The sequence below is a fragment of the Chiloscyllium plagiosum genome, unplaced genomic scaffold (assembly GCF_037043375.1).
Source record: "Chiloscyllium plagiosum isolate Xiang-an unplaced genomic scaffold, Cpla_swu_hap1 HiC_scaffold_42, whole genome shotgun sequence".
Lineage (NCBI taxonomy): Eukaryota > Metazoa > Chordata > Chondrichthyes > Orectolobiformes > Hemiscylliidae > Chiloscyllium > Chiloscyllium plagiosum.
In genome coordinates this window covers 58,477,696-58,501,072 of record NW_028270180.1, presented here as the reverse complement: position 1 = coordinate 58,501,072, position 23,377 = coordinate 58,477,696, and positions in this window count along the sequence as shown.

The window sequence follows — 23,377 nt, the reverse complement described above, 5'->3', positions numbered from 1 at the left end:
ATTATCTCTAGTCCAGGCCATCCTCCAAAGCCCTGTAACATTCTCCAATCCAGTCCACATTCCCTGTAGCTGCAACATTCTCCTGTCCATACCATATTCTCCAAACCTGTAACATCCTGAGGTCCATCACATCCTCCCTATCAGTGTAATATTCTCCAGTCCATACCATCCTGCCTATTCGTGTAATATTCTCCAGACACCACGACTGCTGTAAATCTATCACATTCTCGATTACACCGAATATTCCGACAGCCTGCTCAATTTGGTTACTGTAATTTTCCACAGCCTTACACCTCTCCCTATCTCTGGAATTTTATCCAGACTCTCTGTAATCTCAAGCATGTCTCAAACACAAAAAATGACTGAAACACTCCTGGCATTTATAACAACGCTGTCGATGTAATCCTTCTTTCACTGACTAATCTAAATTTGATAATCTCTATTGTAAATATGCTTCATGACCCAGACTCGACAGTCCTCTGTAGTAAGGAAATCCACAGTTTCATTTTCATTTGAGAGCCTAAAATCCTCCTCATTTGTTTATTAAATGAGTGAGCTCTTGTTCGAATGTGATTGTTTCTGGTCACAGACTCTCACACAAGGTAAAACAAAGCGAAGTGACAAAAATACATATTCAACGTAAGGCGATGGAGATTGTTCACGTTGCCATTACTGAAGCACTTGACAATAGCTGGTTGATCTGCAAGATTAAATCACAATCTATGGATTTCATGGTGTTTATTCAGTTGGTTGCAGAGTTTTATTTCTCATAGTAGCAGAGATTTGCGGAGGATTTATTTCTGGTTGGATGTCTGTGGCCAGTGATGTTTCTCGAGAATCAGTGCTGCGATCATTATTTGCAATTTATATCCGTGATTAAGAGTAAAATGTCAGCGTTCTGATTAGTAATTTTACAGATGACATTTGGAAAGACATTTACGTCTTGGGCTAGCTGGGGGAATTGTGGATAATGAAGAATGCACAATAATGCAGCAGTATGTCGGTCAGCTGGAACTTTGTGTGTAGAAATGGAAAATACATTTCATCGTGACAAGAATGAGGTAAAGCATTTTGGGAAGTCAAATGGCAGAGAAAAATACATTATAAATAGCTGGACACTTGAGTACTTTGATAAGCTGTTGGATCTCAGATTCAAATTCATAGCTTCCTGAAAATAACAACACAGCAGGATGTGATGAGAAAGAAGGTGTATGGCATGCTTGCCTCCATCGATCGCAGCATTAATTTCAGACGTTTGCATATCATTCTGTAGCTGAATAAACCTTCAATCGGCTCAGTTTGTAATGGTTTGTGTAGCTCTCATCGCCACACTTTAGGAAGGACATGGAGACTTTGGAGAAGGTAGAAAAGAGGTTTACCAGATGTTGCCAGGATGAGGTTGTGATAACTGTAAGTAGAAGTGTTACCTGTATGAACATGTGTTAACTATGAGGAGAGGCTGTTCACAGTTGCATTGTTTTTCTGGAGTGGAGGAAGCTTGAGAGGCAACTTGATCCTTGTATATACCATTAGGCGAGGCGTGAATAGCATGGACGGTCAGAAACTCTTTTTCCTCAGGGCACTTGTTCACAATGATCTGGGTTTCATCCGATTTGTTACTTGTATAGTTTTCGACAGACTTCCCCCATTTTTGCACTCCATTCCCTTTGTCATAAATGACAACATCTTGTTTGCTTTCTCCATTACATTGTGACCTGTACGCTGCCTGTTCCAAATTTCTAACCGCCCAGTATAAACCTTGGCACAAGCACTGAGAATCTTGGATTCTCAGAACTCTATGTGCAGTCAGTCTGAAAACAAATGGTGCTAGTCTAGCAGTAGAGCTGGATTGTGTTAAAAAGGATATAGAATATAAATAACTGCACACTTATAAACAGTGGGATACGCATGATTTAATAAAAGGGGAATATTTAAAAACCTGCTGGATTTTACTTTTGGCGTGACCATTAATGGCACAATTGATAGGGGTGGGACAGAGGATTGCAGGTTAGGGGATATTTGAATTTCCAGGTGCATTTTGAACAGTTTAGAAAGGGATAAATATTAGCGAGTGAGAAACTAAGGCCACTTAACGTTCAATGAACTTGTCGCTGTGGAGCCACTGTTGATGGCGTAGGTCTGAAACAAATGTTTTGTGTTAGGACTTCCTCTGGAGGAAGCCAGGGAAGCTCGGCAACTTAGGTAACTCATGGTAATATCTTGAAAGTTGTTCACATTGTGGAACAGGATGTGCTGGATGTCTTGAAATGCAAAGAAAGGTTTATTAAAAATCGGGACACGAGCAGATGTGTCCCAATACCTTGTGAGACTCTGAAGAAAAAAACTGTGCGGTCACACGCAATATATTTGTATCATTGTCAGCCACTAAAGACCAATACAACTAAGGAATGCGTTGCATCCGTTGTTGGAGCAGATTCTGAGAGAAAAAGATTATCATGCATTTGGAAAAGCAATACAGAATAAGCAATAGTCACCATGGCCTGGTGCATGGAAAGTCATTTCTGACAAATCTGAATAGCTTTTGAGGAGGTGACAGATCATGGCAGAGCAGTCGACGTTATCGACATGGACTGTAGCAAGGCTTTTGACAAGGTTCTGCATGGCAAAAGTAAAGAACGTAAGAACTACGAGCAGGGGTAGGCCGTCCGACCCTTCATGCCTGCTGCACCATTCAAAAAGGTCATGGTTTGCCTTTCCCTGGACATACCCGCGCACACACCGTATCCCTGCATTCACTTTTTTTTCAAAAATATGTCGTCCTTAGCTTTAAAAACATTGACTGAAGTAATGTCAACTGCCTGACTGCGCCAGGAATTACATAGATTAAAAGCGCTCTGGGTGTAAAACTTTCTTCTCAATTCAGTCCGAACTCTGCTCCCTATAATCTTGTTGCTATACCCTCTTGTCCTAGCCTTCCTTGGCAGTGGAACATTCTCTCTACGTCTATCTTATCTCTTCCATTCATAATTTCTAATGTTTCTCTGAGATTCCCCCCAATTCGTTCGAATTCTGATGAATATAGTCCCAATCTACTCTTTGTACTCCGCATAAGCAAACACTCTCAACACGGAAATCAAGCTTGTTAACGTCCGCTGCACACTCTCCAGTGGCAATACATCCTTTCCCAAGGAAGGAGACCAAACCGCACACAGTAATCTCGTTGTGGATTCACCAGGAACTTGTACAGTCGCAATATAAAACTCTGAGCTTTTAATCTCAGTCCCTTCACCAAAGAAGAACAATATTTAAGTTGCCTTCCTAATTAATGATCGCACCTTCAGACCAAGCTTCTGTGATTCATGCACAAGGGCACCCAGGTCCCCCTGCACAGTAGTGTGCTGCAACGTTTTTGCCATGCAAGTAATAATCCTTTCTACTGTTATTCCTGAAAAAAAAATTGAATGTGCCGGTGTTGGATATGGGGTGGATAAAGTTAAAAATCACACAAAACCAGGTTATAAATCAACAGTTTTGTTTGCAAGCAACAGGTTTCCAAACACCGCTCTTCTTACCTACGTTCGTCTCATTGTCAATTTCTGACATGTTAATAGTGCCCTCCATTGTGAAACGAGATGCAAAACACCTGTCCAATGCCTCAGACATTTTATCATGTTCCATAACGAAATGCCTCAGCCAATTATTCGTGTTCCATAATTAACTGCCCATCCTCATCATCTAAATAACTAACATTTACTTTAGCTACTGTTTTGCGTTGTTTATATTTATAGAAAAATTTGTGAACTTTCTTTGTCTTCTGTGAAAGTTTATCACGTGTTCTACCTTACTATTCTTCATAATGCATTTTGTGACTTTGCGTTGACGTTTGAAGTTTTCCCAGTCTTTTCGTTCCCTGCTGTTTTTGGAAATAAATTTGTATCTATTCTCTTTCAATTTGTTATACTCCCTTATTTCCTTAAATACCCATTGCAGATTACACCTTTTCTGACATTCTTTCCTTTTCACTGGAATATGCTTTGGCTGAGCACTTTGAAAAATAATATTTTGAATGTTCTCCGTTGGTAGTGAACATAATCACATTATACTCTTTGTTTCCAGTCTATTTGAGCCAAGTCCTCGATCATTCTATTGGCGACTCCTATGTTTAAGCACGTGATACTTGTATTGGATTTTATGTTAACACACTCCATCTGTACTCTAAATTGAAAATACTGTGATCACTCCTTCCAAGAAGATTTCTAACGAACAAGTCATTAAATATTCCTGTCTCATCACGCAGGATCAGATCTCGGATAGCTTGCTCCTTCATTGCTTATATTCCATACTGTTCAAGTCAACAATCACGGAAACACAGAACGAACTGCTGTTCAAGTCGACTCTGACCAAGCTGGTTCCACCAGTTTACACATAGATGAAAGCTCCCCATGATAATTGCCATACCAGTTTTACAGACGTTATTTATTTCTTTGTTTATTGCCCACCCCAGACTGGTTAATACGTTTCGACCACACACGACCAGGGAGTGCCTACCAATTGGTTTCAACATGTAATTGACCGTCAGAGACAGAGCGTGTTCATAGTTGTTTTTTGCACAAAGTGCAGCCTTGTGACCAATGGTGTGCTGTGAAGTTCGATGCCGAACCACTGTTGTGCATCATTTATATAAACGCTTTGTATGAGAGTGCAGGTGTTATGTTTAACAAGTTTATAAGAGACAATGAAATTGGCAGTGCAGTCGATGGTGAAGTGGATTTTCGAAGAGTAAAACGAAATCAACAGTGCTGATACAGTGTTGAGGTATAGCAAGTGGAGAACTAAACGACGTTACATTTTGCTAAGACAAATCAGAACAGGACTAGACTAGTTGATCTTCGTGCCCTGGGAAGTTTTGTCAAACAGAGAAACCGAGGAATGTAACAACAGTTCTTCGAAAGTTGTGTTGCAGGTAATCAGGCTGGTGTTGCTTGCTCTCATTGGTCAGAACATTGAGAATAGGAGTTGGGATGTCATTTTCTGGCTGTACAAGACATTAGTGGAACGGCCATAAAATTATTGTTGATTATCTGATTTATGCATGTCCTTTAGGGAAGGACATCTAACATTCTTACCTGTTCTGGCTCACAGGAGACCCCAGACCCACAGAAATATGGCTGACTCTGAGCGGCCTCGGGCAAGTAGCAGTGAACAATGTATGCAAGTAGCAGTGGACAGTGGGTCCAGCCAGTGACATCCTCAGTGACATGCATAAACTAAAATGCATACTTCCATCGCTACAGTTACAAACTCCTCCAGCTACAGAAATACATACTGCCTCCGTAATATTCTTCAGGACCTTGCCACTCTCTGTAGCACTCTCAACATCTCCATCGTCCTGAACCCTCCCTGTTCCTATCTTCTTATTAAACTCGGATAATGATTCCCCTTCCCATTGGCCTCCTCCTCCTGGAGACTCTGTGCTATCCCTTCATCAAATACTTCCATGTTTCTAAACCGTTCGTTTCTTCAGGACTGTTAGAGTTTTTTCCTGTCTTCTAAGCATTCTTAATTAAATTTGATCATTTCCGTCCTGTGAGAAGCACAGTTGGGAATGTCGTGTTGAGTTTTGTCTTTTTATTGAATATTTTACACAGTTCCCTCGAATGTTTTCCACTGTTCACTTCCAATAGTACCTTTCAGTCTGTGTGCCCTGTTTACTTTGGACAGTTCTCCAATCAAACTCATGTTATCGCCTTTGTTTCTGGTTGTTGGGTGTGCCTACTGGTCATTTTTAAAATGCATCATCTATTTGAATTCCGATATATTACAATTTCGCTGAGGATCGCTCAGTGTGATATCATTCATGCACTCACATTCATCACCTCATCGATCTGAGATAGCTACGTCCATGACCACTGCACAATATGTTATTCAATGAAATATTGCCAAACAGCATTCTTCAAACTCCTCTTTGATTATCACTCTTGCTAGTGTGACTGCCCCAAATTGTCGAAAGTTAGAGGTCTCCCAAAATTATCACAATACATTTTGTTACAAATTCCAATAATTCCTGATTAACGCCGTGCTGAGTAATTGAATGTTGCTCGGTAGCCAAATACCTGTTCTCCTGCTCGTGCTTTTGACACGTAGTACATAGAATTTGCATTCAGGCGGATTCAACTGAATAATCTTCGGTCAAATGATTCCTTTGTATTGCCTTTGTCAGGGTTAGCCATCCAGCTTTTCCATTCTGCTTGAGTCTCCATAAAGTTGTGTACCGTTGAATATTTATGTCCCACAAAATGTTAACTTTGCAACTACGTCTGTCTAGTGTCTGAATCTAATTTATGTCTGTGTCCAGCTATCTTATTGCAGATAATTTGTCTTATCCAAAACAAGGGGCATTATAATTTACATGGTTTGACAATTTCCTCTAACTAACCTATCAGTTGATGTGCAGTTTCATATCAACTCTGTCCCTTCTAGTTCCATTCTCCTTGTCTTCAGCCATGCCCCAAATGCTTTTTCAACACTTCACTATTTGTCTTTGAATTCGGAAAGCTCCTTTCGCCTTAACCCTATCCCTGCGCCTTCTCTGACAGGTTAAAAACCTTTGAATAATCCTACCAAGGTGATTGGCCTGGACACGTGTCCCAGCAGAGTTCTGTTTATTTGACGTCTGCGATGTCGATGTTTCTTGCTGCTCAGTGTTTCTTGCCCTAGCTCGCCTCGAACTGAGTGGTTTGCTAGACAATTTCAGAGATCATTTGAGACTCAAACACATTGTTCTGGGTCTGGATGATATGTACGACAGACAGCTGCCTTTAACAAATTTCCTTACCTGAAAGATATTAATCTATCAGATGCATATCCCTTGCTGATCGGTCTTGTGAATAACACTCGGCCATCGTATGTCCACTAATATCTCACTCACCCCTGAGTACTGATACAATTCTACAATGAATCAACCACCTTCGTCGTGAACATTGTTTGATCCTGATACCTTGCTGAACTCTGGTGCTTTCACTCAGTAGCTCACCATGTGTGTCTAACTGCCTCTGGCTTCACCTTTTCCAGCTACTGTAGATCCGGAGAGAACGAAATTCTCTGCTCCATGGAATTGAGGCATCACAGGCCACTCTGGGATATTGCAGGTCTCCAGGGGACTCACTGCCATTCCCCAAGTGTAACACTCACTGTGACACTCTACTTTCCGAATCTCTCTATTTCTCTGTCTGCAGTAGGTAGGCAGGAAATGCATGACTCGATAGACTTCACAAAAGCTTCGAGTCTCACTCATCACCTCTTTTAAAGCAATTGGTGAGATAGAGGGAAGGAAGATCCGGAGACGTCAATAAATCCTGCAACGAGGTAAGATCACTCACAGTGAACGGAGCAGACAGCATAAGGCATGACGTATTTGCAGTTCAAGTTGTCAACTTGCTCGCTGTGCTGGAAGGTTTATTATCAGACGTTTCGTCACGATGCTAGGTAACATCATCAGTGAGCCTTCGCTGAATTGCTGGTGTACTGTCCCGCTTTCTGTTTATTAGTCTTGGTCGGTTATGACCCGTGATAAAAGTTCTGGTGTCTTCTTTAAGAGGTTGGCGAATTGGTGCCAAACCAATGTGTTCATTGATGGATTATCGGTTTGAAACCAGGACTCCAAGAATTCCTGTAGCCATCTTTTTTTAAGCCTGTCCTGGGATGAATGTATTGTCCCAGTCGAAGTGGTGTCCTTCTTCGAATGTCCGTAAAGATGCTAGTGAGTTGGTTATGTCTTTTGGTGGCTATTTGGTACTTGTGTATCCTGGCCGCTAGTTTCCTGCCTGTGTGACATATGCAGTATTAGTCAAAGGGAAGGGGGCAAAGCGAATTTCGAGTAGCACTGCAATCCAATCCAACAGAAAATGGTCTTATGGAAGAAACTCTGCAGGCCATCAGACAGGCACTAAAACCAACACTAAACAGGAGGAAAAAGGGAACACGCTTAACACACAAGAAAGGAATGCCCTGGAAGGACTCAGAAAATATAAAAATATTGTAATACTACCCGACTAAAAAATGGCACATGACTGTCATCTTAAACAGAATATGAAAAGCCCAACTCACAACTCGCCGAAATCTACACTTACCGACGGGTGGCGACGGACCTGATTCCAACGCAAGATAACCGGATCACACCTCACCTGAAGAAACTCTACAAAACAGACGAAATGAATACGACTGGCAGCCAAAGAATGAAACCTGTTGGATCCTATGCATCCATTTTCTCGGAATTATCGAAGGTACAAAAACCAGGAGGGCACTTCAGACCCAGAGTCATACCGCACCGACATGCAGACTAGCAAAGGAACTTCAACAAAAACTGAAACACCTATTAGAAGCTATTGCATCCACTCCACCTGACAATTCTTGTTCATCATCCAAAACACCAAGCTTGGGGAAGATGAAGTCATGGTTACCTTCAATGTAACGGCCCTATTCAAATAAATTAACATTTGCCTGATCAAAGAAACACTGACTGCACTTCGAGACGACCCAAGGACGCAATTATCAGACAGCACCAACTCCATCAGCAAGAACAGCATCTTCAAGGTAGTAGACCTGTGCCAAACTACTCATTTCACCTTCAACGACAGGACATACAAACAAAGCAACTGTACATGCATGGGATCACCAATACCAGGATTCTTAGCAGAAGTAGTTACGCAGTGATTCTCACGAAAAACGCTTCCCACGATCCAAATCAGTCTTTGCGTACGCTATTTGGATGACACGTTTGTTATCACGAAATGGAACAAATTCGAAGAAACCTGCAACCTCAGAAAGAACATTCGCCAAAGAGGAAGAGAGCAAAAACAGACTCATGTTCCCAGATGAAGGGCGTTTGTCCGAAACGTCGATTTTCCTGATCATCGGATGCTGCCTGACTTGTTGTGCTTTTCCAGCAACAATCCGATCTCCAGCATCTGCAGGACCCACTTTCCCCTAACTTGATGTCACAATGAAAACATTGAGAGTCGGAGTTGGGATAGCATGTTGTAGTTGTCCAGGACATTGCTGAGGTCACCATGTTGATCAGTATTTTTGAACAACATTGTTAATCAAATCTCCTCTCAGAATCGTCTGTTCCAAACTTTCCACTTTACTGTAAGTTCACTTTCACAGATTAGCGAATTTCCTCTGTACTCTCTCCAGTCCAATTCCATCTTTTCCTGTGGCAGGGCGACCAGAAATGCACACAGTATATAAGCTGCGACTGAACACATTATTTGCTCATTTCCAGCATAAACTTCCTACTCTTATATTTTGCAGTTTGACTGACAGAGGAAATGAAGCCATTCTATCACTTACCGAGATGGTTGAAGTGTCCATTTAACTTCTGTGTTTTGAACATACTGTCTATCCTCTCACTTACTGTGCATTCTTCTCTACTGTTGATGTCCCCAAATGCCTTACCTTGCTCTTCTCTTGGTTGTTTGCTTCTTCCACCTGTGCCCATTAGTTTCTGTTTTTAAACAGTATACCATGTGTTCTCTTGCCAAATCCAAGTACATCGCATCAAGTTGCAAGTTACTGTGTCAAACCAAAGCAGTCAGCTTAATTCTGCGTGATCGTCCCTGAACAAATCTAGGCCGACTGCTCGGGAGTCTTTGGCTGGAAACATAGCAAACAACAAATTTGCAATAATGCTTGAAATTCCAAGCCTTTTGAGAAAAATAATAAAGGAATATAATTAGGAAATAAATTGTTTCAGAGAAAAAATTGGGAGTGATAGCCAAAATAGATTTATGAACTGGGAATCATGTCTGAGAATCGGACTGGTAGATAAATTATGGAGAAACAATCGACTCAACACATTTAGGTTATCAGATAAAGTATCAATACAGACCCAAGCTGACAAGGCAAAATCAAATCTTATGGACTGTTGGCTAATATGATGGCATGTTTTAAGAATTTGAGAACTGACAGAAAATAATATGCTTTTGGATCAGACGTCTCATGTGGTATTGCATGGATCGGTGCTTGGTCCCCAACCTGGCGATACACATCAAACATTTGTTTTTGTTTTTTTTTCACACGCCTGCTGCTGTCACGAAACAATGTCAGGTGAGGATGAGGTTAAAAAAACGCTCCAAGTTGACTGAGACAAGTGGAGTGAACGGGGAAATACATGGCAACAGAAGAGCAATTTTGTCTTCGTGCACTTTGGTGATAGATAGAGAACAGTAGCCTATATTTGAAGAAGGATTGTGTAAAAATTATTGATCTATGAAGTGATTTATGCTCATTTTATTGTTTTCTTCAGCGCAGACCTCTGAGGTCAATGCAGGACATTGTGCCCTGAAACCACGCATCAGTACGGGAATGATATTGGCATGCTGAGCAACGTAAATCGACCGAACAGGTGGGTAGCTGTAACATTGAAAAGGATCTGGATATCCTTGTCCACCAGTCACTGAAAGCAATATTGCAGGAGCAATGAGCAGTAAGGATGATAAATGGCATGCTGACCTTTATTTCAGGGGGATTCAAGTACAGGAGTAAGGGTGTCTCACTGCAGCAAAATAGGACGATGATGAATCCTTATCTCGAACATTTTGCAGTATTGTGCTCAGTTTTGTCTTCCTTACCTTATAAGGTCCAATATTGATATTGTCCCTGATATTGAGGGAGAGCAGGAAAGGCTGACCATACTAATAACTAGGACGACCGCCTTGTTGTGGTAGCAAATTTTGGGTCGAAATGACCTGTATTCTATGCATTTTAGAAAAATGACTGGAGATCTCAATGACATAGTTAAAGCACTGACAATACGAAAAAAGATTTGTAGGAGATATGATAATTTCTCTGGCTGGCATGTCTAAAACAAGGGGCCACAGCATTAGGTATGGACAGGCCTCTCTGCATTGAGATGAGGATAAAGGTTTCCACTCAGTGACTGGTGAACCTGGAAAACTTTCTAACACATACGACTGCCATTTTTTTGCCCACTCTCCTACTGTGTCCAAATCCTTATGCAGCCCTGCATGTCTCCTTCATGCTCCCTCTCCATCTTCCAATCTTTGTATCGTTCTGCAAATAAGGCCAGAAATCCTTCAGTTCCTTCTTCGGGACAGTTAATGTATAAAGTGAATTGTTGTGGTCCATACAATCAGCCTTGCAGCGCACCATTTGTCACCGGCTACCATCCTGAAAACGACTGTTTTATCCCAACTCGCTGCCTTCTGCCACACAGCCAAATTTAGATACAGTTCGAAACATTCAGAAATCTCATGCTTCACCGTGGATTCCAGGATATTAACTACAACCCAGGTTAGGCTGCTCCATCTACATTTTACCAACTTGTGCCTTATTCCCTTTTTATACAGGGATTGCAAATTAGCGATTTTCTTCAGGGACTCTCACGATTCGTTTGTTGATACTGATCAAAAATGAACAGACTACTTGAGTTCTGTAATAAGATTGATAAAAGGTGCTTAAATCCAATTAATTCGCAGGTAACACGGTGCAGCTGCCAAACGTTACTTGAATACAGTATTAATTTTGAAAAGCCTCAAGAAGAGAGTTAAGAGTCTGGAAAATATCATATGGGGGTGGGACGCGGGGTGGAAAACATTCATGTCGATCTCAGTAATGAGCAAGCTTGATCTGTTGAAGGAACTGTACGTGAGAGCCAATTACAGAGCGACTTTTCAGCACACCTCCAAGAGTAATCAAAGGGGGTTGTAGGGGGTATATGTGCTCAAAGCTGGAAGTGTATCAGTTACGCCATTCTGAAAGATTTTATGTGTCTTTCTGCCTTTTTGCTGTGTGTTCGACCTGAGCTGTAACTCGCTGATAATGGGCATATAAGTGTGACCCATAATGTGGACTCTCACTGAAAATCTGAGATAGAGCGACCTTGCGGAATCTGGCAGGATGGCTGAAGGAATCCAGTCTTCACTGTCGACCAGGGACCCATCACAGCGTCCATAGAAGTAAGGAACGCACCTTTATTAAAGATTTGGTTACATGAGGAAAGGCTAGGGTACTTGACTCTGGTTTCGTTGGAGGGAAGAATTTGGGAGAAAATTTGTTTGAGACAAACAAGAAAATTGGAAGGGTATATAAAGTGGATAGTGAGAGCATTTTTCCTTGGATGTTGATTGCTTGCGCGAGGGGACGTAGCTAAAAATTGAAGGATGATAGATGCAGGAAGATAGCAGAGGTAGTTTCTTTACTCAGAGGGTAGTATGGGCGTGGAATGTATGACCTGCAACCGTCGTAGACTCACCAAGTTTAAGAGCGATTAAATAGTCATTGGATAAACATATGGATGTAAATGGAATCGTGTAGGAATAGATAGGGTTCAGATTGGTTCCACAGGTCGGTGCAAAATCGAGTGCAGAAAGGCCTGTCCTGTGGTGCGATGTTCTAACTGACATGTTCTCCTGTGGAAGTCAAGGCACTGAATTTAATAACGGTATCTAGGCGTTAAAAAGGTTGATGGTCTGGCGATAAATGATCATCGATGACTATATTGAATGAGATAGATATCGATGGCCCAAAGAATCCATTGGAGTTCAATTCCTACATATGTTTTTCTGGTGGTCAGTCAGGATACGTGGTATATACAATATTTGGGAAAAGTGCACTGAGGTGATATTCAACCATAGGCTAGGATGAGAGAGACCATATGGGTTTAATGGACTGCTCGTGTCCTGACGCCAAGTGTGGGAAAGCTCTGTAAATGTTTTTGCAAGTTCTTAGATGTTAGGAAGGCTGTGTCAACAGGAATGTGCTTCCCATTATGGTTTCCAATACCGAGGTTGATACACCGTGTGCAGGACAGTTTTATACTTGATGACATTGCAATTGAAGGTCCTGTTTGGTTGCTTCAGAGACCATTGACGGTTTTATCACTTTCTATGCGTCTGGAGATACACTTCGGGCAGACCAGGAATTCATGGGAGATTTGTTTCCTGAAAGTACATTGGGGAACCAACTTGATCTATTAAATCGACATTGGCTTCAAGGTCTCTATTATAGACACCAGATTTCAGATCATGATATTTTATTAATTGCTTTTAATTTCCACCAGCTGCCAGATGATTAACCTGGTGTTATCAGTAATCCAGTGACTTTTCCACAACAACACCATCTCCACATTGGGACCCCTCGGAAGCCAAACTGGACATGGTATTTCTGTGTCTGCTTGACGGCTCTGTCAAAAAGAATTTCGACCATTTTGTCTTTCGTGATGAGACTGGTGATGTGGTAATTGGTCAGATTGTAATGATTCTCCTGTTAAAGAACTGGACATAATGAGTAATTTTCCACATAGGCAGATAGATATCAAAGTCCAGCTGGAATGTAAAAGCTTCCGCAGAGACACGGCTTGTGGTTCAGCATAAGTCTTCAGTCCTATTCCTGGAATGGTGTCATGGCCCATTGCCTTTGCCATATCTCCTGTCATGTCCTCTTTTTCTTCATCTCACGTGCAGTGAATCGAATTGGTTGAACACGGACATCTATGATTCTGTAAGCATCTTGACGGGTGTCAGATGGATAACAGACACGACATATCTGGCTGATAATGGTACAGATACTACATCCGAGTTTTTACATCGATGTCCAGACCTTTTCCGTTATTTTGAGTAGATACATTGTGGAGCCATATCCTTCAATGAGTTGTTTTATCATCCATCATCGTTTACGACTCGATGGACAGGACAGCAGAGCTTCGACCTGTTCTGTTAGTCTAGTGATCTTTTCACCCTGACCAGTGGATTTTATTTCTGCTGTTTGGAACGTAGCTGGAAATGTGTTGCTGGAAAAGTGCAGCAGGTCAGGAAGAAGGGCTTATGCCCGAAACGTCGATTCTCCTGTTCCCTGGATGCTGCCTGACCTGCTGCACTTTTCCAGCAACACATTTCCAGCTCTGATCTCCAGCATCTGCAGACCTCACTTTCTCCTGCTTGGAACGTAAGGAGTCAAGTGCCGTCCGGTTAGGAGGTGTGTTCGGATTTAGATAGACGTGGATCTGACCCTGGCAGGTTCATCCATACTCATCACTGAACCATAGGTTGGCTTGATGCTAACGATAGAATCAGAGAATATGCGGGGCAAAGAGTTACACATTGTGGTTGACTATAAGTCTGCTCCTGCTGCTGCGGTGGTCTACAGCACCATATAAATACCCAGTTGGAGCTGCACTGTACGCATTAAAATTTTTCTGCCTGCCCCCCCAATTTACACAAAGACCCATTGACCCATCACCCCGTTCAACGCGACATAGTCTAGTTTATGTTGTTGTAAGATTTTCATTTTATTATTCTCATTCTTTGCCACATTCTTCAAAGCATCATTAGCAATTCATGTTTTTCCAATCCCGCAGTGTCATCTTCTGTGATTCAGTGAATGTGTTTCACACTGTTGTTCTCTCTCTGTGTTGCTTATTTAGAGTTCCATGGTCCCAGTAATGCCAATCTTGTACATTTATTGAAGCAATTACTTTGTGCACCTGATTTGATCATTCACTTCCCCTTGTATGACACTCCATGTTGGACAGGGCATTTGAGCAGATTTGACACACTCTTTGGAAGTTTTTCAAATACAGAAATTGGTGGAGAAACGATACAGGTCTGGCAGCATCTGTGGAGTGAAAGGAGAGCTCATCTTTTGCGTCCAGTGACCCTTCTTAAAACTTCTCAATTTCTCCTACAGTTTTTATTCATGTTAAAGATTTCCAGTATCCACAATTCTTTGTTTTTCTTTTGAAAACGAAATGTTTTGCCTCTGTTCATTTGTGGAAAAACGCAAAACATCTAACAGCGTCTGCAGAGACAAAGAAAGAGAGTGACGTTTCATTTTCAGTTTGACAATTCTTCAGAACTTAAAAGGATTCTTAAATGGGCTTTTTAATCACTTGACGGCGGTGGAGGATGGGTGACGGGAAACAGAATGTGTAGTCATACAATGCAAAAAGCTAACGAGCTTTTCATTTTGGTGAAAGAGATACTAAAGCAAAATGAGTGTAAATTAATGTGTGAAATGGGGAAATCGGTTTTCCGTATTGAGTGCAAGATAAAGGAGGGATCAGCATATACGTTCATAGGGAGATCAGGAGGGATAGTGTATGAAAAATGGAAAACAGTCATAATGGGGACTGATTGTGAAGTTATGGAATTGAATGCATACTCCTAACGGCTGGAACGTATCAAAGTTTAAAGTAAGATTTTCCTCGATCTTGGGCTGTGCTTCATTGGAACAGTACACAAGCCCAGGACAGAAATGTTAGCCTGGCAGTAAAGTAGATTATTGAAATGGGAATCAATGAGAAGGCCATGCTTATTCCAACAGAGAGTGCTCCTCAATGCAGTTTCTGGTCTCGCAAATGTGAAGGAGACTGCATTGTGAGCAGTGAAAGAGTACAAGTGAAATGTTGTTTCACGAGGAAGGTGTGTTTGGGACTTTGGACAATGAGGAAGGAAGAGTTGAATGGGCAAGTGTTCCATCTTCTTCAGTTGCATAAGAAGGTGCCATGGAGGACTGGGGAATTGTACAGCTTGATGGAATGTGTCACAGAGGAAACGGTCCCAGCGGAATGCTGATAGTGGAAGGAAGGGCAAGACCTATTTGGTAACGTTATCATGCTGGCAAAAATGGAATTGGCGGAAAAATATTACTTGAATATAGATTCGAGCAAAGTTTGATGGGAGGACAAAGGGATCTCTATCATTGTTTTGGGAAAGAGGAAAAGGAATGGGGCAGAAACGCAGGAGTGGGACAGCCACAGCTAAACGTCCTGTCCACCACAGTTAGGTGATCTCTTGTTGACAGAAAAGGAGGTCTTGTCGGAGGCTTCCACTAGACTGTGGTATCATCGATCAGAAATGATAAAGAGCTAGAAACTGGAAGAGTTTTGTCACCCTCAGCTAGTCGTGTATTCAGCAACACATTCAAAAGTTTGAAAATAATAGGACATCTAAATTATAGCTTTCTGTCTTAAATATATTCTAAATCAGGATGCGACAGTCGATCCAGTGGAAGTTCAGTGAGTGCACGGGCCAGATTCTTAACCAGAGATTTCATAACGCCTGGTAATTCTCATTCTGTTTAAACGAAAGGACTCGCCAAGAAATTAAACTGCACACTGTTCAGTTCAGCGGTCATGAATACTACTCAACCACAAATTCATAATCGCGACTGTAGGCCAGATTTGAACGTTTTCTTTGTTTACAAAGATTGTCTTGTTGTTTGTCATTGATGGTTTCCGTCCAATAGCAGTTTCATATTTTCCGTTTATTTCGGTGGATAGATGGTTCATGATTTGGGCGGATGAGATGCAGGGAAAATTAGAATAATTGGGGGTGGCAGATTTTATGGAAACATATAAAATTATGAAAGGGAAAGACATGAATTCGAAGCACGGAGGTCCGTTCGATTGTTGGTTGAAGTTAGAACTAATCTGAAAATGAAGGAGAGTAGATTTATGACTGAGTTGAGGAGAAACCTCTTCACCCAAAGTGTTGTTATTTTGTGGAATTTCCTGCTGGTTGAAGCAGTTGAGGTTACCTCGTTAAATATTTTACCGGCAAATAAAGATGATTTTTTTGTATGGGAAAGGAATCATACTTTTTATGAGAGGGCGGGTAAGTGGAGTTGAGTCTATTGAAATGGACAGCCCTGATCTTTCTGAATCCAAATGCCCAGATGGCCGACTCCTGCTTCGGGTTCTTATGTTCATATGCATTGTTTTTATTTAATGCAAGTGCCAGTTAAGTTGATTTTGCGGAGAGATTCCCACCGTGAGTCTGAGTGGGTTTCAACAACTCCCCACTTTAATAGGTTTCCGACCCCTCACGCTGAGAATAAGGTTAGGTTTCTCCCAATTCTTATTCCACATCATCCCCAGCGCAACTCCACATTCAGCTGAGATCCTGGAATTAACCAACATCCCAGGAATCAGTACCATCTTTGAAAGCCCATAGTGCACTGGGACAAGCAAAGGCTGTTCAGAGCTCCTCTGCTCAGCCCCTGATATTGATTTTGCACGTGGAAGGCAGGGGTAAATTGCTGCGCTTCCCAAACACGTAATGTCAACATGGGCATGAACCTCCTTCTCGGCGGGGATGGTCACAGGATCAGCAGGATTCCTATTCCAGATGGATAATGAGTGGAGGCCATGACACCACACCATGCTGATCTGATCTCAAGTTAACCCCCTCCCCGGTTACAGCAGTCTCAGCCACCGAGAGTAAAGTATTGACGGGAAAATATTGTCGTTCTCCACTCTATCAGCGTAAAGGGAGACCCAGGGAGAATCTCGCCATCCCATTTGAGAAGACTAAACAAGAGGCAGCGAAATTACCTTCACATCACGAATGGTCTCAGGAAACACCGCGCTGAATCTACCACGAATGTCACCACAGCCCAAGGCACCCAGGTTCACAAACACATTTTGCTGGAGTTTCGAAACTGCAAGGAGAAGCATATATGTTGGGAGTTGTATTTCGAAGGCAATACTGCAGTGACAATTGCGTTCATGTTATAAACATGAAATTACATATTACAGAAATTGGCGATGAAACTCAACAGGTGTGGTAGCATGTTTGGGAAGAAATCTTAGATGGCTTTTCATCAGAACAGTTTTTTTGTTTCCGAGCTCCAGTGCCTGCATTTCGTTTTTTTTAGATCGGCAAGTATTGTTCATACAATATTAATGAACGACATGATCAAGAAAGAAGGGTAAGTGGTGAGGGAATCAGTGCAGGAGAAGTCAGACACCGCTGAAGTTACTGCTCATCAGAGTCTGGGGGTCGGCTGTGAATCCTCGGGGAGCAGAAGAGAACGTCATCTCAGAGGTACCCCCACTGAACTGATGTGACAGATCCGGAGAAAGTGGAAACACAGAGTAACTCTCATCTGGTCATTGGGGTGGCACAGTGGCTCAGGGGTTATCACTGTGCCTAGGGCGGGGTTTGATTTCACCCTGTGCTGGCTGCCTATAATGAGTTTTAACATTGTCCCCGTGTCTGCGTGTATTTCTTCCAGGTGCTCAGTTTTCCATCTCACAGTCGAAAAACCCACTGATTTGGTGGATTGTCCATGGTAAATTGTATTGTGGAATCAAATGATATGCTCGTTAGCTATGGGAATGCAGAGCTATAGGGATAGGTTTCCCGTGTGTCTGGTGTGGTGCTCTTTGAGGAGCCAGTGTTGTTTCGATGGATCATATGGCCTTTTTTCCACATTACAGAAATTTTGTGAATTATATTTCAATCTCTGTTTTTTTGGCAACCTTTCCCAGTTACCAACAAATATTTTCTGGCCTTATTTGCCGGCATAAAATGTTAATTCTTACCATTGTCTAAAATAAACTCCATCTGTTACTCTTCGCCCCTGAGCCAATCTAATTAAGGTCCCGTTGTCCTGCGAATTAATCGTTGTCACTATCCACTACACCACCAATTCCGGGTGTTGTCTGCAAACTCGCTAACCATTCCTACTATATTCAAATAAATATTATTTTCGTAATTGACACAATCCATTGGATCCATGAGGCGGAATGCTGGCAATAAGCCTGAATTTCAAACAACAAAACTCCAACAACAACCCAGTTTCTTCCACTCCAGCAAATTACATCCAGTTCTCACCAGATTCCATATTATCTAACTTTGCTAACAGATTCCCCGATGGAAAATTGTCGAACACCTTACTGAGGGTCATGTAGGCAACATCCACTGCTGTGCCTTCATCAATTTTCTTCACAATTTCGTTAAAACATTCAGTCAAGTTAATGAGACACGATTTCCCACGCACAAAGCCATGCTGACTACCCCATATCAGATGCTGCATTTCCAAATACAAGTAATTCCATTCTCTCAGAATACTGTCGAAGACCTTGCCCACCACTGACGTCTCGTTCACTGGTGTGCCATTCCCTGGCATTTCATTACCACCTTTCCGAAATAATCGTACTTATATTTGCCAACCTTTAATCTTCTGACACGTCATCTGTAGCTCTCCATGATGCAAACATCTCATTAACGGGCTCAAGCCGTTATATCTGAACGGGGCTATATCTGCCTTTGTGCATTTTAAGACTTCCATTCTTCCTCTTCTCTAGTATAGACACTTCTCAAGTTATTATTTATTGCCACAAGTTCTCTAGATTCCGTAAGCGTCTCCACAGCAAATACTGATATGAATTAGTCAGACAGCATGTCAGCCAATAACTGTGCTTCCACAGATAGCCTGCCCGTAATTCTTTAAGGTCACCTGTTCTCTCCCCAGTTACTGTCTTGCACTTACTGCATTTGTAGAATGCCTTTAGATTCTCCCTGAGCCTATTTACTGAAGCATTCTCCTGTTCCCATTTTTCCCTCCTGATTTCCCTTTTGAGTATACATCTGCTGTCCTTGTATTCCTTGATGGCTTCATCCCTGCTGTCCAAACCTATCATTTGCTTCCTTCTGTTTGTTGACCAGAGTCTCAATTACTAGCTGTACAGCATACTTTGCACCTGACAACCTTTCCCTCCTTATGAACAGGAATAAACTGTTGCTAGATGTAGGTTTGCTCTCTGAACAGAAAGGTTCTGTTAGCGCGGATGAAATGATATCAGTCCGAGCCGAGAGTGAGTTTCAAAAATCGGTAACGTTTATTGCTACAGTAACGCCGATGGAGACCAAACGAGGTCCGAATCTCTGCTGCTTTCCTGTTCCCGCGCGCTGCTACATATTATATACTTTTAGTTGTCAGGATGTGTTGAATTTGAGGATGAATGGGATGATAGTTCCCCATCATCACTGGAGTAGGTGCAAATAGTATGTTTCCTGCCGTCCCAAGAGAGTTGAAAATGTGTTGCTGGTAAAGCACAGTAGGTCAGTCAGCATCCAAGGAACAGGAGAATCGACGTTTCGGGCATAAGCCTGTTCCTTGGATGCTGACTGACCTGCTGTGCTTTACCAGCAACACATTTTCAGCTCTGATCTCCAGCATCTGCAGACCTCACTTGCTCCTCGTCCCAGGAGAGTTGCAGGGCACGCACAATAGGGTGCTAATTGGTTTATGTCAAACGGCTCCGGGTATTATCTGCTTGTCGCTCTCTGTGTGGGCAGGGGCGAGCACCCCCTTTGTTCCCTTGGGGTGCTGGTGTGTATTGGTCTGTCTGTTCCTGTCTGGTGGATGCCTGTCCTTTGTGTCAGGATGGTTCTGTATCGATGAGTATGGGTGTGTTTCAGTCAGTCTCTTGATGTGATTAGGAGATGGGTTTCCATATTAATTAATTCCGGAGTTTTGGTTTATGAGTCATGGGTAGTGTTGGTCTCGTGTGGATTTGATCTGTCCTCTGTCTCCTATAGCTCGGTCACGTGGGCGGACCGGCAGCTGCTGAGATCTGTAGGTTTAAAGCTGCGACTGCTGTTTAAAACACAAAATGAATTCTTATAGTTTCCTGATATAGACATAGTCCCGTGGCAAAAGCAGGGCGGCTCTGATGCCCGCTTGCAGTCCCCCCTTTCGGCAAGGGGTTGGACACGTCCACACCCACGATGCTGATATTTTAAAAGTCGGCTCCTCGCCTGGTACATTCCGCCGGCCGTCATGCTGCAGTCATGGGGCCTTTGGATAGTCCTGGGAGATGGTCACATTAACTCAAGCCCTGTGAGCTCACGGTGCCTGATCGCCCGCCAGGAGTCGATGGCGTGGAGCATGGTCTTCCTGGCCTTTCGTTTCTTGTGCTGGCGGCATGAATGACACGCCAGCAGGAGCCAGGCCAGAGCCAGCAGTAACTGTTTGCCTACAATGGTGTGCAAGATGATTCGGATCCAGGGATGGATGTTTACGTTCAGGCCCCAATCCCACACCCTCTGTGCCCACCCCTGGGACTACAGAGCTGTGTCTGAGTCCTCCTCTAGGTCCTTTACATGCGACTGCAACTGGTGATACAATTTCACTGAGTGTCCTACCCGGGTCCTAAGCTCCCGTAAGACCTCAGCCAAATGTGGGATGGGGGCTTGTTCAGGCTCCTGATATTCTCTGAGGGTGTCCCTGAATTTATCAGTAGTTTGTATGGACTCGGGGTTCCGTCGTCGGACCTCTGAGATGTGAGCTTGCCCAATCGTGACTGGGCGCCTGGGGGTGAAGCAGAACTCGATTTCAAGGGTGCAGCCCTGTGTCCGGTTGAACCCGCATTCCGCTGTTTCACTCCTTCGTAAGGGGTGAGGGCAGATGGTAATTGCCCCCCCGCTGCTTGCAGCCTGTAAGCGGCACCCCGTACAAAGCGCCGTTTCGAGATATGGCTGTGTGGTGAGCTAATCGATATTTGAGGGAAGCGTTTTCCCGTATGACTCCGATGTTCTCAATGTGAAACAGGGGAAATGGCCCCGACTCTGGGGTGACCACGGGGATCAGGAGGACAATCCCGACTCCTGTCGCCTCACTGACCTCACAGTCGGGAACCCCTGGGTATACTCTGCTCATACCCTTCAGAGTCCGGCTGTTGAGCGGCCCGGAGCGCCCCGCGAGTGAGGCCAGTTTGGCGCTGTCGATCCAGTCGGGCACCTCCCCACTTTGGACCTCGTCAAGATTATGCCGGATCTGGGCTGCCATCCACAGGCCATACGCATGGCACAGCTGTCCCTCGTGGATATGGGCCGTGTTTTCCCTTTCCCGGTCTACAAGGCGGTTAATGGTGTTGGCGTGTGTCTCCAGAACTGCAATGCCGTCGAGCTGGGTGTACGCTCCCTCTTCCCCCAGGCGTGCCTGGTCTGCCTGATTTGTGAGAGACCTCTGTAGCAGGTCCCCCATTAACCCTTTTAGTTGCTCGACCTTTTCCTTAAGGCCCTGGATGTCGAGGGAGTTTACTACGGATGTCCCCATGTTGAGTCCTGTGAGAGCATCGTTGACTATGTCCCGTCTGTGTCGTTGTGTGTGCGTGTTATGTATGTAAATTCGGTAGTGGGTTGCCCCCATGGCGTCTATGGCCCTCTCTATAACCTCCTTCCCCCTCATGGCGTATAGGTTGCATATCTGTGCTGTGCAATAGTCCGGTACCCAGATGCCCGATATATTGACCAGCACAGGCACGACCACGTGTCAGACGTTGTCATGAAGGGCCTCTCCCTCATCCCACAATACCAGTCCCCCCGCGGGCCCCGGTCCCAGGGAGGGGCATGGCAATATCTCGGGAGTCGTGGTTGGGGGCGGTGTAGTCGGGGCGGGTGGAAAGCACAAATACAAAGAGACTACCGCGGCATCAGTCGGCTCGTAACATCCGCAAACAGACAAATCCCGTACAGTAAAGGCATCGAATGCCGGGGCAGAGGAGAGGTCCTCTGGCATGGCACACCTTGTCCCGAACATGCAACCCCCCAAGTCCATCGCCTCAGCACGCCGGAGGCAGGTCGGCTGCGGGTCGCGCTCCGACGTGCAGAATAAACAGAGTGTCTGTGCGCCCGGGAGGACCTCCAGCCAGGCGTTGCAGAACACGTCGATCACATCAGGCTTGTCCCTTGCAGGAATACAGATGGCGTAGGACGCGTTGAAGGCAACGCCGTGGCGGTAGAAGTTGTCATGTATTTCGGGGAAGGAAGGCGCCAGTCGTAGGGCGAAGAGGAGAGCAGGGAGGAGAGCAGTGCACCGGAGCAGCATGATCTGTGAGAAGAGAGGGAGAGAGGCACCCTTACCAAGGGTGTAGGGTTAGTGTGTGTAGGAGCAGGTCTCCCTGGAACCGGTCCACCCGTTGCACTGTAAGGAGAAAGGGGGTGGTTAGAGTCAAGTCGGGGGTGGGGGGAGTGTCTGTCCGGTCGGGGCTTAAGGGTAGGGCTTAAGCTGGGACCAGTGTTTCCACCTGCCCTTTCCCTTCATGTCGACACAGGCGCACGTGTCGCTGGTGAGGATGATTTCGTGCGGTCCGAGCCACCGGGAGGCGAAGTCGGGTCGGTCGGGGGCGGTCCTGACTAGGACTTTGTCCCCAACGCCGGGAAGAGGTTGGGCGGGCAGATGCGGTTGCAGTTTTGCCTGGTCCCTGATGTCCTGCTGGTCGCGCGCAGTTTGTCTAAGGGCCCGCAGCTGCGTATCCAGCTGCCTGATATAGCGCGTCATCCTGTCCCTCAGGGGGGACATGTATTCCCCCCCGACCATGACGTTCTCTGGTAGTCGCATGGCCCTACCCGTCTTGAGCGCGAAGGGAGTGAGGCCTTCGTGATCGCCGCTTTGAGGGTCCGGTTCATGCACTCGACCATCCCGGAGCTCTGGGGATGGAACGGGACGTGGAAGCGCTGTCCGATGCCTTGGAGGCGACAGGCCAGTTTCATTGCGCGTCCGGTGAAGTGCGTGCCCTGATCTGGAGGGTGACCCCCTAGCGAGGGAAGATGCCGAAGACCAGCACTCTGGCCACGGTGGCGGATGTACAGTCCCGTGTAGGGAA